This window comes from Mycteria americana, chromosome 1 (assembly GCF_035582795.1).
Source record: "Mycteria americana isolate JAX WOST 10 ecotype Jacksonville Zoo and Gardens chromosome 1, USCA_MyAme_1.0, whole genome shotgun sequence".
NCBI classification, from domain to species: domain Eukaryota; kingdom Metazoa; phylum Chordata; class Aves; order Ciconiiformes; family Ciconiidae; genus Mycteria; species Mycteria americana.
The window spans coordinates 80,236,717-80,252,553 of NC_134365.1; positions in this window are offsets into that span (position 1 = coordinate 80,236,717).

A 15,837-nucleotide genomic window follows, 5' to 3' on the forward strand; every position below is an offset into this window, starting at 1 on the left:
CAGCCTGAGCTTGGCTGTGCAGCTGGTTTAGAAGTAAGGGCATGAGAAAACAAAATCACGAAGTTTTTTTGTCACATATTTACTTTTTCAAATACCCATTTTCAGCTCTGCGGGTTTGGGGGGTTTTAGGTTTTTTTTTTTTGGTGTGTGTGCAGCAGTTTCGTGGTCCTTGCGGACTGCTTTGCTACCGAGAGACGTCTAGGTATGTGTAAATATAAAGAGGAGCCCTCCTCTCTCCGTTTTAATCCTGGAAGATACTTCCGTAGGACCTCCCCCCCCCCCCCCCCCGGCTTCATTAGCCGCACTGCACTGTCACGCAATATGCCCTAGCGTGGGTGCATTTACATTGCGGTGCACCGCCTTGCCTTGCCTTGCCTTGCCTTGCCTTGCCTGCCTGGGTCCCCCCCCGGCAGGGCCGTCCCCACGCTAACCCCCGGGCCGGCCGGCCGGGAGCGGCAGCGGCAGCCGGAGGCAGCGGCAGCGGCCGCCGCGGCGGGGGGCGCCGCAGAGCCCGGAGCGGGTGTCGCGGCGCGGCCGGGCGCTCGGTTCCCTGCGGGGTGCGGGCGGGCTGCGCGTCGCCCTGTCTCTCTGCCTGCGTATGATGAAAACGAGCCTGCTCACGCAGGGCCGTGCCTCTCTTTCATCATCAGCTCTAGCCTTCTGCGTTTCGCTAGCTCACGTCCTCCTCCTCCTCCTCCTCCTCCTCCTCCTTAGCCAGATTGCTCCAGTCGCTCACAAGGGGGAGGCTGGACTCTGGAAGAAAAAAAAAAAAAAAAAAAAAAAAAAAAAAAGGTTGCTGCCGCTGCTGCTCGCATTCCTGCTGCAAGGGCCTCCCCTTCAGACGGCCTTTGCCAGAGCAGAACTTTTAAAAACGCTGCAAATAGGATCTTCTTTTTCCTCTGCTTTATTTAACCCTCCTCTCCCACCGTTTAAGAACGGGGCTCATTTTCCGTCTCTCCTGCGCTGTGCTCGGCTGTACTGTATATCGCAATGTTGAGGTTAAAGCTCCAAGTATTTTCCCCTCCGCTGATCCTTTTCTCTCTCTCCCCCCTCTCTCTCTTCTTCCTCCGTTAAAGAAATTGATTTCTTTGACCGAGCAGTGAATCGGGCTTTGCTAGTTTGTATGCTGTGAGAATGAAGGCTTTTATTTGTGATTTTTCTCCCCCGAGTGTCAGTGCACAGTGCTGCTTATGGAACAAGCCTCTCGCTCTCGCTGGCTTTCTTTCTCTTTAATAGAAATATATTTTTAATGGCTTTAGGTATCTGCGCCATGTGAAACAGGGCGGATGATATCCCTTCAAACCCCTTGTAATTTGACCATGGCTGAAATGGAAATATTGGGGGGGGGGGGGGGGGGGAGGCAGGGGGCTGGGTGTGGGGTAGGGGGTGCACAGGCTGTTTCGTCCTTGCAAACCTCTCCCCCCTCTTTCTCTGCTGAGGAGGGAAAAGGGGATGTGCAGTAAAATGCCGTCTCTGGGACAGGTGCCAGCTCCTAGACAAAAGAAGTAAAATAGGCGGTAAAGAGGGACGGGGGGACGACGACGGGGGGGGGTGGGGGGGGGCAATTAATAGCCAACAAAAATAGGAATCGAAAATCTCCGAGAGGCAGCACTGGCGAAAGTGATGGTGCCTAACTGGCCTTTTTGCCGAATATTTTCTTAGCGATGGGTGGAAAAGAGAAAGTTGCGGCATAGTTTTTATTCTCGTCTTCTCTGCAGACGTTTGAAAGCGTGAAGGGAGGGTGGAGGGTGCCTTTTTTTCTTTTTTTTTTTTTTTTCTTCTTTTCCCTCCTTTCTACTGAATTATTCATAGTGTCAGTGGTGAAGCCAGGACTATTAGCATGCATCAGACATGCTGTTTGTCTGTTTGCTAACATTCTTCATTCAAGACTTGTTAACTACCAGACAAGCTTAACACGCTTCTTTTTTTTTTTTTTTTTTCCCCTCCCCTCCTCTCTCCCTCCGTCTCTCTCTCTCCCCCTCTTCCCTCCCTCCCTCCCCTCACTTCTCCCTTCCCTTCCCTTCCTTCCCTCCCTTTCATGCCACCCCTCGCAGCCGCCCATTGTTGCTGCCGGGCGCTGGCAGCCGGGGGCAGTTGTGGCAGGGGAGCGGGCGGAGGAGAAGCCGGCGCCGGTTGCTAGGTAAGGACCGCCTTCCCCTCCTCTCCCAGGCCTGCATGCACTTGCAAGGGCGAGAAATGCCACAGAGCTCGCTCAGTGCCTTCTGCCTGCTTTTCCAGGAGACTGCAGAGCTGCAAGGTGAACACCACCACCACCACCATCATCATCATCACCACCACCACCACCACCACCACCACCACATCGGCGGCTCCCCGAGGCTGGCTTCTCGCCCTGCGCAGGGTAAGCTGCTTTCCCATCGCTTCCCTGCTCCCCCCTTGACGTGCACCAGCATTTTGTGTTTATGTACCGCTACGATGGCGTGAGCGGCGGGTAATTACCAAGTAGGAAAATTAAGTTTCAGAAACTACGTGGGTATCGGCAAATTGGCTCGCGTCTGCCTATTAATTTATTATTAACCAGTAGTACGTTATCAGCCCAGCGAGGTTTAGGCTCATTCGGGATGATCGCTTGCTGGCTATTAGGGATGTGATATACTAATATTTGCTATTGTTGCTATTTTTTAGGTTCTCTTCTCCCTCTCTATCAAGTCTGCCCCTCCCTTCGCTAGTCTGTTTAAAACCAGCAAGCTTCATTTTCTTAGCAGACAAAGGTCGATCACAGCTTTTATTTCTGAATGCAAATGTTCTAGGACTTGTGCCAGTCTTGCCTTCATTGATTACAATATAGCTTCTTTCTTGAATGGCATTCCATCCCCCAACCCTTTAAAAAAAAAAAAAAAAAAAAAAAGAAGGAAGCTCAAGAAAAGAAACAAACAAAGTTGGGCGGTGCAAGTTTTTTGTATTTATTTAATATTTCAGTACGTTTGAAACATTATTAAACATCCGTATGCAGAGCAATTCTAACGCAGCTGCTAACAAGTACCTAGGGTTTTATGCCATTTGTGTGTGTATACACGAGGGTACGTGCTCGCATTTCTCAACTAATATTTTTTAAGGTAACTGTGATGTTCTTCAGTAATTGTATCTCATCACAATTACGCTTCCTGATTGTCTTAGCAACGTGAATTTGGACATAAATATTTTCAGGGTTCATATTTACATTTTATAATACCTGGAATTGTTCAGGATTAGTTTACAATTATCATTTTATCAGATATTTTTAAAATACTATTTTTGATGGCCTTTAAAGGTCCATAAGTGCCGTAAGTGTATTTTCTTCTTTATCTTTTACGTGCGCGCACGGGCACATGCTCATGCACACTCCCACTCTCTTTCTCTTGCTCTTCGGGTGTTAATGCAGGAATTTATTTTAAGTATAATACTTAAATATTAGAGTAATGCCATTTATAGATCAAAGTAGCATGTGGATATAGAGGTACTGAGTTAGGCACAATTTGGCAGATGGTTATACACTTAAGATTTATTACTACTATGAAATTGCCAGACCTATTATAATACTTACTTTCTATTCTTTATATAGACAACTGCATGTGTAAATTAAAGTATCTGGAAGTAAATATATTTTAAAAACACTTTATGAGAAAACTAGTCCTTTCATATATATTTGTAAAACAAAATGCTTTCCTCTACACTGAAAAAATGGGATTCTTATGTAAAATATTTTTTCCCTTTAATTTTATTTATATCCAGGAATTAAAGTAAATAAGAAAACCAAGTACTTTGGGTTTTTTTCTCTCCAAACCCCACTCCCCTGAAAATAATTAGAAAATACCTAGTGACTTGTACAAAACCAGTTTTAATTCAGGTCATTGACAGCACTGTATCAAAACCATCTCCGTATTGGCATTGCATTTGAACTGTTTTATGGCAACATAAACTGAAAAACAACTCATAACTTTAAGTAGTAAAGCAGTATTTATTGGCCGATCAAGCTCAAAGTAAGTAGAGAATGTTTTAGTGAACTGTGCAGATTAGGAAAGGAATTTAGGAACGTATGGCTTGGTGATAGCTAGTTAAAATAATTTCTTCAAAGTACTTTTTAGAGGCCTGTAGTAGCTGCACAGTACAATGCAAATAAAATATTAGTTGAGGGTCTTAACTTGTAGTCGTCGTTATAAAATCACAAACTGCTGAACACTCCTCACTGAGAAATTTCAGAGTACTCAATGATATTGCTCCTAATGATGCTGTTTATCTAAAGAGGATTTCTTTTTCATAGATTGTAATACTTGTCGGGGTTGTTTTGTTGCTGAGGACTAGCACTTAAAGGAATATAAAATTGCTTCTGGTGTATTAGTTCATTATTTTGTGGTGGCTTGCTAGAAATGATCTCTGTGAAAGTAGAAGAAGCAGGATTGCCTTATTACTGGTTTATTTCACAGTGAGGATTTCTATAAGCATGCTGAAAATGAACATAGCAGTGCATAAAGATCACGTGTATGTTAATTGAAGAAGGATTAAAATCCGTTCATGAGATTGGTGAATCCCAGGTTTTAAATTTAAAATTAATTTTAGTCTGTAACTTGAAATATAACTGCTGATAGAAATATTCAGCCCCTCAGATGAATGCCTTCAGGAATTATGCACATGAGCTAGACCATTTACATTTTGAAAGTGTTTTGTGTTGGACTGCCAAGATTTTCGTACAAAATGTTTGGTGCATGGAATGAAAAATTAAAAGCATAGACAATACTTTGCTTAATTAAAAGAAATTTTGTATAGCTGGCGAGGATGAAGTTTTGCATATTTTCAGATAATAATTGAGGGAATCGCAGTGAAAATAATCTGAGATGCACTGGTTTTGCTCCAAACTCCATCTTTCTCCCCCACCCCCATCCTCCAAATGGATTTTTATCCTCCAAAAGGATATTTAAGGTGTTGCCGATAAATGAACAGTCTACTCTTAAACTCCCACCTATCTTGGCTAAAAATATGGCTTTTACCAAATGATACTAACGCAGAGAAAGCGGGGAACATGAGGGAAAGGTACATATGTTCTAGGCCTGTGAGTAATACAGAGTGCTCAACAGAGAGCACTGTTACGTGCAAGGCAGAGAGCAGCTTGCAATGAAGCAAGAGGAGCGTAGTCCACAGCATTTAACACAAATAGGTGGGTTACGATGTGATGGTTACTTTCACAGATAATAAATGGGACGTGTGGCGTCCTTATTCAGGCTCAACTTTTTGAAGTTAATTGGAATTTTGCCTGGATGAATGCTGCCAGGTTTGGATCAGGTTAAGGGAGATTTTATTGTGGGTAGAGGAGAGGGAAAAGGGAGGAGGTGGAGAGAAGAAAGGGAAAGGGAATGGAGCAGGAGTTACCACTTTCAGATGTGGGTGCAGTCCAGAGTTCTCATCTTCGTTGAATATAGAAGATAACATAAAACTCGAAGGCTGGATTATATTTTGTATGGCTGTATAGGTACAGCACTGTGTTCTCCTAGTACGTGCCAAGTATTTATAAACATTTTGTAGCAGCTAAGGAGAAATAAAAGGAGGAGTGGAAGGAATGCCTTGTTTCATCCAGATTTCTTTTGAAAAAAGATTTTTTGGGGGGCGAGGGGGTCATAGTTCACATCCACTCGGTGTTTCAGCAGCTCCCTTGCAGGCAGAATGGTTTCACTGTAATTGGCCTTCGTCCAGGTGCCACATAGTCCTGTGGCGTGATAAACCTCGGCAGGGCCTTCTACCTCGTACGGCAGCGTTCCAGGTCTCCTGTGCACATGGGTGCTCAGGGCATGGGCAGGCCTGTGATCATGACACCTTCCCTCAAGAAAATGGAAATGCGCTCTAATTAGGCATTTTTCCTACTAACTGCATCAGTCACTCTCAGCTTGAAACAGGTGCAGATAATCAGCCCTCCCTCCTTCTCCCCCCGCAATGGTGGCTGTCGTGGAGGTCTAATATATATAACAAAGCCATACTGCCATACAGTTTTAATTTTGATTTATGGTGCCTGTACCTTTCTGAGAAGAAAAAAAAAATTAGAAATATGATTGCATGTCTTTGTTTCTCAAATAAGACATACTGTAGAACATGTTTCTTTGTAGCTACATACGTGTTCATATAGGGTGTGTGCTTGCACAATGCATTTGATTTTTGCAAAGATAGGTATTCATTTGTTCAGTATGTATGCAGCTGGCTAGACTTATGATTGCAGCCAGAAGACAAAAAGTTGAAATCCCTGTAGCCAGCACAATAGACATTCGTAAGTAGAGTGATCCCAGTAGATATAAAATGGCGGGGTAGATGTTTTCAAGTGCACACGCACTTCTGCAAGTCCTGAGTTTATACTACTGTAAACTGTACTGTCTGTGCAAATCTGTACTTGTTTATGCATTTGACTCCGTGCCTGATCCACAACAGGATGAATTCTGTTGAGTTTGATGGGCTTTGGAGCAATCCCCCTCTACCCAGACATTCACTAACGTAGTATGTGTGCACATTTGTGGAATCACTAATAAATCTGGCCTGTAACTTCTCACTAGCGAGCAAACCAATTTGTGATTTTTTCGAGGAACGATGCAGAACATCATCCACAGCTATTCCTACACTCACATAGAATATTTTAAATCTCCTAGTGACCCCAGTACTAGTAGGATTTCATTAAAATTTGACTTATGATCTCCAAAACAGAACATAATTCTGTTTAAGATGCTTTGATTTGTAGGTGGATGTGCAGGAATAAAATGCCCAGAATCAGGCCCTTCGCAGCCTGTCTTTTAAAAATATATACCATCAAATATAAGATCTCATCTTTTTGGGTTGCCTTTTGTAAAAACAGTCGTTTTTTCACTACAGATTAGTGTTAGTGTTACCAGTTGTTTAGTAGTTGTACACTCTTCCCTCTTGCATGCGTTTGAAATTTGCTGTGCCGTACCTCTGGAAACAAAGGATCTGATCCAAAGGCTTCTGAAGGCGACAGGGGTTTTTCCATCGACTTCAAATGGGATTTGGATTAAGCCTATATACATAATAGTTTGCAATAATGATCTGACTGCTATAGTGGTTTTCAGGGTCTTCCACAAAACTTTTCAAAACTCTCATAAAAATTGTCCAGGCATGATCCTCCAAAATACATGTCTAAGCATTGATCATATTCTGTTGTTTTGCTTTAAAAAAGGGGGGGAGCCTCCAAAGAGCTTCATCTCACTGATGCTCCAAATGAGAGTTTTATGAATAAAAAAAGAGTGAATGTTGGTTCCATATTTGGTATGTAGTTGATGCATTACCTTATGCATTCTTTATTTAAATTAGGCAGTCTTTTTGGAAAGAGTCTGTAGATTTAAGATGGCAATGCACTACTTATTTATTTTTATACACGTAAGTTTAAATTAACCTCAACCGTTGTATCCTGTTATCTGCCAAGGAAAACATTTAGCTCCTGTCCAATCTCTCTGGAGTTTCAAAGTGATTTGCTCTTTTCAAACTTGTTAAAACACAAATAGAAAAGTAAATTGCTTTGGATACCGATTGAAGATTTTACAAAGGGGAAGGAAGAGGAGCTAAGGAAAAATGAATTTATTATTATAATAACCAATATACCTTTATTAAATATTAATTAAGTCATCATTTTCTGTAGCCTTTGATTGATTGTGTTTGAATTGCTGACTGATATTTTGCAACACTTTAAATCTGAGGTACACTTAGCATGTTGCCCATGTGTTCAGATACCTGCATACAGATGTGTTTACTGTGGCACTCATTCAGCTCCTGAAATTCTTTTGTCAATGTAAGTGGACATTTCCAGAAGGAGAAGGCAGCTTCAATTTTAATAATAAAAGAGTTCATGTGCTTTTATAACTACAGACACAAATATTTTTAGAATGCCAAATTAGGAAAAATAGCATTATTTGAAACTGCTCTTGTTTTCTTTATTTTTCTCTATTTTATTCTTTCTTGTTTTAGGTAATTTCAAAAATAGAAAAGTACACTGGAAACAGTTGATCTCGGGAGCTAGAAAACAAGAAGCAGCACCATCCAGTCTATTTATTTTAATGCTGGGGGGGGGAGACGACACGACGACACAGTGGCACTGAGTAGCTTAGAGAAATCCGTGATGGCGTTTTTGTGTTTTACAACCATGGTAGGCCAAGATACTTCACACTGAAGTTAATTCATCAGAGAGAGAGGTCAGTTTGGGGTTTCTGTATAGGTGATACACTTAATACTGATTTTTCGACATGAGTTACATTGTTCTTTCTAATACGTTGCTCACAGTAACTGGTCTTGCAGAATTGCAATAGGGTAGGTGATAGAAGAGACTTTGTTCTGGCCAGAAGGTAAAGCTGTAGAAGAATTAATTTACATTTTCATCTGCAAGATGCAATAACTGTAAAGAAGTTACAAATATTGACAGTGTTTTTAGATGGGCAGTTACTTGTTTCAGTTCAGGAAGTACTGAGTTCGTCAACACAAAGCTTTGACATGGACTTTTAAATGCATTGGCAATCTTTTCAGAATTAGTCTTGCTTTTTATTGGAATTCAGTGTGCAAAAGGGTAGGAAAGCTATTTGATTGCATCCAAGAGATTTTGATCATTGTATTTGTTTTGCTACCCATACACAAAGAGCTCTGGTGTATTTACTTCTACATTTGTATATACAGCAAGTATTATTTTCAAAAGATTTTACTCTTCGATAAATCATTCTTTTTTTTCCTCTTTTTTGATATTTATTTTTCTCTCTGGTTGTGGACTTTTTTTTTTTTTTTTTTAAAGAAAGGAGAGTTCTCATGATATTTTTGTTACCTTTGGCAGATGAGATGTATTTTCTTATTTGTCTATAGGAAACAAAATAGTATATCCAGTCCTGACTGAGTGGAAAGTCTCCCACAGATATCAGAGAGTTTTGGGTTATACTCTCAAACCAAAGTAACACTAATTTAAAAACCTGATACAGGAAGCCTGAACTCAAATGACTCTTAAAGTGCATTTAAAGAGCGCTACATTCTGCATGACCTTATGGACTTATGCATACCTTCTTACTTTGTCTAATTTAAACCAAGGAGTGTCAGAGTCTTGTTTTAAGGGACACAGCATTGATATTCTTACTACTGCAGCATGCATTTATGAATTGCAGGGTGCGTGGGAAGGAACTGATCATATTATCCCAAAATGGATGGAAACTCTGTTACAGGCCCAAAGGGCATACACATATAAATTTTGCTGCGGGGGTTTTGGTTTTGCCATCATGGGGTTTGGTTTTGTTTTTAATGCAGTGTGAAATATAGGGGTTTTTTTGTTGCTTGGTTATTATGTGAATAAACCATTTACATCTTTAAATCTATTTTTATTAGTAACCATTTTTTTAAAATAGTTTTCCAACTCAGTCTGTTATGAAGATAGTTAGTTACCAGTTTTTTAATGGAAGGTTATACATTTCTCATTCTATAATTATTATAGAAGGAGGAATTAACATGATCACATGGAAATTTTGTTTCTTAAATGGAGATTTACATTGATGGATTGAAGGTTTAAGGTGCAGATTTACATTTAAATTACATATTACATGACATTTACATTTTAAATTATACTAAAACAATTATTTCTACTGTCTCCTTGGTGCCTTCTGAATGTCTCTCTAAAATTATTTCATTTAAAGTATAACCCACTCTACAATATGTATGTTTCACGTATGAGATCAGAGTATTTTTTGTATGGATACACTCCTATTTGGTGTAAATAAAAATGAAGTTGAACATGTAATATTCACACGTACACATTTAAGATGCTATTTAGTACTTTATTTAGAGTGGCAATTACTTTCTTCTCTATAACATAAAATGCTCTCAGGGGGTTGTGTTCAGCAGGATAAAAACGGTATCCATCAGGGTGTTGTATTTTTTGCCCCAAAATGCTTTCAGGAGTCAAAACTTAGTCTTGCTTAAGGCAAGCAGGTAAGGACTAGCACTTGGCTGCAGATACAGCCAGCAGGGAACAAGGTGGCCTAGAGTTTCTAGAAAAAGAGGACTGATTTGGGAGAGAAAAGCAAACTGAAAGGTGGTTGTGCCTGTTGTAAAGAGTGGGCCAGTGTGGAAGTCAGGAGTGACAACAAAATAGTTGTTACTTTATGAAGATACTTCCATGCTTATGGAAGGTACTGGATGCGCATATATATATATGTACTTGCTGGTGAATATTTCTTCAGTCTGTGACACTGCAGTCCACATCTTGCAATCAGTTTTAGCAAGTTGAAGGAACTTAAAGTATGAGCATAATTCTCTTCCCAAAATAGATTTCTTTACACTGTTGGTTGGATATGGCAGTTTTGCACCCATATAAGGTTCTGGGTTGGACACAGGAGCACTAAAATTCCATTATTGTCAAAATAATTGCTGCAAGCCTTTTAACTTTCGATGCCTGCCGAGCTGAATACGTGAAAGAGTACACACCCGCCTGGTAGTGGACTGAACTTCACCTGGAAAAGGGTGAGTGAGCCAGTATCAAATCCCTGAGTTTTGTAACTTCTCTTGTCATCCGTGTATTCCTCCTGAGATACAATCTAACCTAAAATACAGATTAATTGAAGGTTCAGCAGGAAGAGCTAACAAGCTTTTCAATCTGGGAAAAACCAGGCCTACTCCTTAACTGTGTAAATTAGTGTTAAAGTTGCAAATAGTGGAAGAACAAATAGCAAAGTCTCACAAATCAATTAACATCAAGAGATCAAGCTGAAATTGCAGACTTCGTTACAGCTCTGTATGAGTATTTTTGAAAAACGCTTGTAATGAAAAGCTTTATCCAGGTGATCAATGGCTGTTTCACATCGCTGTCTAGTGGGTATTACTTCTAATGGCAATTAAAAAAAGCCATTCTTCACAGAGTGAATTTCACCTCTTTGCAGATGACTAGTTCAAGGCCTGCATAGAGTTGAAGTCCCACTCAAACCACTTCAGACAGCACACAGCTTTTTTATGTCCTTTATGTACTGTGAACTACTGCTGTAGAAGCCACTGGGAGAAATATTGGGTACAAAGAATAATTTTTATTGTGCCACTGAAATCAATGGTGTTAATTCTTTGTGATCAATATAATCTGCAGTCCCAAGAGTTTGTCTAATTACTCTTCTATCCTTTAATATAATATCCTTTAATTTGTAAATTATGTATCTTGGACATGCTATTGTCCAGAAATGAGGCCTTGATGAAGTATTTGTATGTGGGAGTCATGGTGCCCTCATCTGGAAAAATGAGTAAGAAGTTGAGAGATTCTTTTACACTCAGTCTTGGGTGTAACAGTAAGGGCCTGTTCAAGTTTCCTCCTCCTCCTCTGCCTCAGCACCTCCCCTTGTAAGCTGGAGATAACTCTTGACGTTGTCCACGAGATTTCTTCTGTGAGAAACAGTTGATGTCTGAATAAATCGTGTACAACATACACATGGAAAACACTGAGCTGAGAAGGGAGAAGTTGTGAACAGTTTTGAAATGCAGTGCCTGCAGAATTCGAGGGGTTAAATACTGCTTTGCACAGGGTGGCATCTCATAGTCTAGATCTGTGTTGCAGCTGCTATTGTAGTCCTTGACATCCTTTGAATGGAGACTTTCACTTACAGCTTTAGGAGGCAACTCGTCTGCCTTCCAGATTTTGGTAGTATTCTCTACCAAAGTGGAAGGTTATGTGTTCTCTTGCTTACTTGCCATTAGGCTTCTTTCATCACCACCATCTTGTAAATTAGTCGTTCTGTTTTATGCCTTCATAAGTAATAGGAGAGATTGCAACACACACAACGTCGGCATGGATATACCCCAAATCAAAGTCTAAGTCTGATCAGAACAGCTCAATAGAAAGATGCTGTGAAATTGCCTGGTCTGTTGCCCTTCCAGTTTAGGATTCTGCTGTACAAGTAATTAAAATCCAGTGTGTTGATAGCATCTTAAGTTTGTGTGTGGAAATTAATTAGATCATTGACAAAAAAAAAAGCAAAACCCCAAACATTTACAGAATACAAAACAATGACCATGGAAACTAAAACTTACAAATCATAACATTTTATGTGCTCTGTGCAGAATGGAAAACTGGGAGGGAACTTTTTAAAATACAGACACTGGCATATTTTAAATCTTTTGTTTGCTGACTTTTTTCTCTGATAATTCCATTCTTTTTATCCTACTGCTTGCCTGAATGTAGTTGAGTTTAGGATTTATTTCTTTTTACAGCAACCTATCCTCTGTTTGTACTAAGAGCTTAGTTTCTAGAAGACAGGCAAGTGTGCCTGCTTCATGCAGCATTGGCATTGTGGAGCAAATTACAGTCAGCTCAAGTGAGCAGGCTTTCTCGGTCACCCTGTCTACAATTTTCATTCTCATCAAGGGCACAGCTACACTGGAGAGTGCCCCAGACACACACGTGATGCACAGAGTTGGGAAGCAGGCGAGGATTTGTCTGAGCGCAGAGAGCCACACTGGTTCCACCATGTGGACAGCTTCAAGCCAGCTAAAGCTGTACTGCTTCAGTTACTGCAGAAGGCCAACTGTGTTTTAATGAATACGGTAAAAACGGTTTGTTTGGTTTTTTCCTACATTTTTAATAAGTGTGCCTGTGACAATTGAATCCTGCAGATGCTCATGCATAGGACTTACTTTTGCACCCAGTGGTAGTCCCAGACTGTGTTGCTTCCATATCCTCTCCCCCTCCTACCACCGCTTCCCCTCTCCTCCCACCTGCAGCTGGTAAGGGCTGTGTGAAAAACAGTGCTTTGAACCAAAAGTGAAAATACAGGAGACCTACAGCCAGAGTTTTCTGAAATGTTTCCTAGTAATCCTCTGCCCAGTTTGAGAGCTTTATAGCCTGGTTGTTAATGGTGCTGAAAATCTTTGGGTGAGTGCTGCCAGGCCCCAAGTATGTTCTAATGCTTGCGTTTAGGTGTCTCCAGCTGGCTCGTGAGTGCTTCTGGTAACCTGTCTTCTTCCATTCTCATTACCTGTGGTGTGAGAACACTTCCAATCCAAGCTGTGTGTAGGTGTCCTGAGCACCAAGGAGTGTGAGCTAGCCAGGGTAGGCGGTTTCCCCCTTCAGGTTACAGTATCGTTTGAGATCAAGCGGAAGAAATTAGTGTGATAAACCTGAGGAGAAAAGGAGAAGGGACAAATGTTCTAGGTTGGACTGTTTAGCTGGGCAGGGTCTGTAACTATTGAAACGGAGTAGGTGCTCCAGTTTTTTTCATGCTGTTTGCACAAAACTTCAGAACTTCTGTGTTTGATTTTTGGAGTTTCACCACTTTTTCTTTCTTTACTCTTTAGGTCAATTCACATCCAGTCTTTCCAAAATTACTGGTAGGCAAGGCTATGGTTCCAAGAATTGTTTTGGCTTGGGCATCTCCTGTGTAGCAGCACCTCAGCTGCTGCCTTTGCCTGATGCTCAGATCAGAGAGGAAAACAAAATGAGAAGTTCCCCTTTCCTTCAACTTGGTAAATGGTATGCTCAACATGATGAGCAAGTTTCAGCACACTGAAGCGAAGACCCGGGAACTCGTTGTATCATAGACAAACTGACGTGTTTTGAATGCACTTCTTGAGAAACAGAGGTGTTGATTGCTCCAGGAGTTCACTGTCAGAGATAATGAGATCTGCAACTACATTAGAAATCTTCGTTAGGAAGAAAATCAATAGTAAAACAATGTTTCAATCTGTGGTCTCAGTAAGTAATTTACTTTTTAAAATCTAATTCTTCTCAGAGGTGAAAACGTTTCTGTTGGTGTTCTATTGAAACACAGTAGTTGAATAGTAAGTCAGTGTTGGGAAGATTTTTGTTTTGTTTTTGTAAGAAGCCTTTCCAATAACTCCCCAAATTCTTCACAGCTATTTTCTTTATCTCTGATTTAAAAAAATAAAGTGGAATTTTTACAAGATACATTTTAATTTTACCTCGCAATCAGTAAAAGGTTCCTCTTTAGCATGGAACATACACATTACAGAATGTGTTTAGCTGGAAGCCAATTTTTATTTGAGTATATATTTTATGAATAAATTACTATTATTGCTTATTCTTACTGTGGATGTACTGCTGCAAATAATGCCGCGACTTGTACCTCTGTAGAAGTTTTGCAAAGAGTAACACCATGAGGCATTAATCTCCCTAAAAATATCTGGGCACTGAAAAACAGTAATGACATAAAAAATTTTTTTTTTGAGAAACAGAAAAATGAAGACAGCTGGGTGAAACATGTCTTTCTGTTGATTTAAGAGTTCGTATTTTATTTTGTCTAGCAATCAAGATGCATTTTTTTCTTTTTAGGAAATAAAAATGCATCATTTTGACTTCCAATTTGAAAAAACAGAGTCCCCAAGTTTGCATATTCCACACGCTTTAATTTGTCACTAGAATTTTAATTTTGCATTTGTATGTCATATTTTACATTTAAATTTTGATGCTGAAATCAATTGCTCTTGTAAATTATTCTTTAAAAAGGAGAAAAAGATATCTTTCAGTTCAGATACGTAAACGACTCTGTGGCTTCTTCTGGTGAAAGAAAAAGCACGATACCTTCTGTAATTGCAGCATCAGACCCTGAGTAGTTGTGTCTGTAGTAGCATTGCATTAGTGCAAACATTGCCGGCGCTGTACTTCTTAGCAGGCTTCTGTTGTGTCAAAAGGTGAGAGAGGCTTCTATAAATAACTGTGATTGATTGTATTGTAGCTAATGATTTTTTTGGAGTTACTACAGAAGTCGGTATGCTTTGGGTTTTTTTTCTTCCATCTTAAATAGCATGCAATGCTATGCCATTTAGTATACCTTTATTTAATTTGTCTCATCTGTGACAGTCTCTTCTAAAGAGCTCAAGCTTTAGATTAAAATGTAGTTCTCGGGCAGAAAGAAACTGCAGTAAAAGTAGTTGTACTACTAGTTCATCCTATGATTAATAGCAAGACTTGCTTAGAAGTTAGTCTTTGATTTCCTCTGTTTAATTGTAGCCCTAAGTGAAATGGGTTTTTGATTTATAGAAAATGCAAAATTGGGTACAGAAAGTTTTAAATTACAGTAACAGTAAAAAATTTCCCACAATAATCATCCCATATTGTTTCAATTCAAAAGAGCTAAGGCTTGATTTGTGTGGGAAAGAACCCATAGCAGCCAAGTTCCACATTTGAAACTGGGGAGAGGGGAGGATCAATTACCCTCTTTTGAGGGTATAAAAATATGCCTGAACTTCACTATGTAATACTTTTATCATATATTCCCTCTCTGGAAGGGTGCATGCTAATTAATTAATTTAGAATAGCTATTTTCTTACATGGATACCATGTAAAAGTAAGTAGAAAAAATTTGTTAGGACATACAAGAACATTGGCAAAAAAGGCAGAAGCTTTAGGAAGAGCGATGGCTTGTAATCATGATTGAAAATGAACCTCTTTTTTTTTTTTTAATACATTTGCATTATACAGAATGGTTCAGTATACTGTTAAAGCTTTAATAGCCGTAGTTTAATAACAATAGCTTTAATAACAGTAGTTTAATTCCTAAACTACCTTTTGGAAGTTCTGCATGGCTGATCTCACTTATACTTCACCATGTTTATGTTGACTTTTTCTTTCATTAGACCGCAATCGCTAGGTACGTTTACAGCACTAATCCTAGAGGTTGAAATTCTAGATAGTTAAAATATATTCAGTATCATTGAAGCTTTTCTGGGGGAAACAACTTTGCTTTAACAGAGTGAGACTAAATTCTGCTGTTTACAGGGGTAAATGCTGAAAAACACTAGTCTGACCCATGGAGGTTTACATCAGTGTTCCTGAGAATATGAGTTTTGGCCTTCCATATTTGCTTTTTTGTGTACCGAAATACAGTTAAAAGTAAT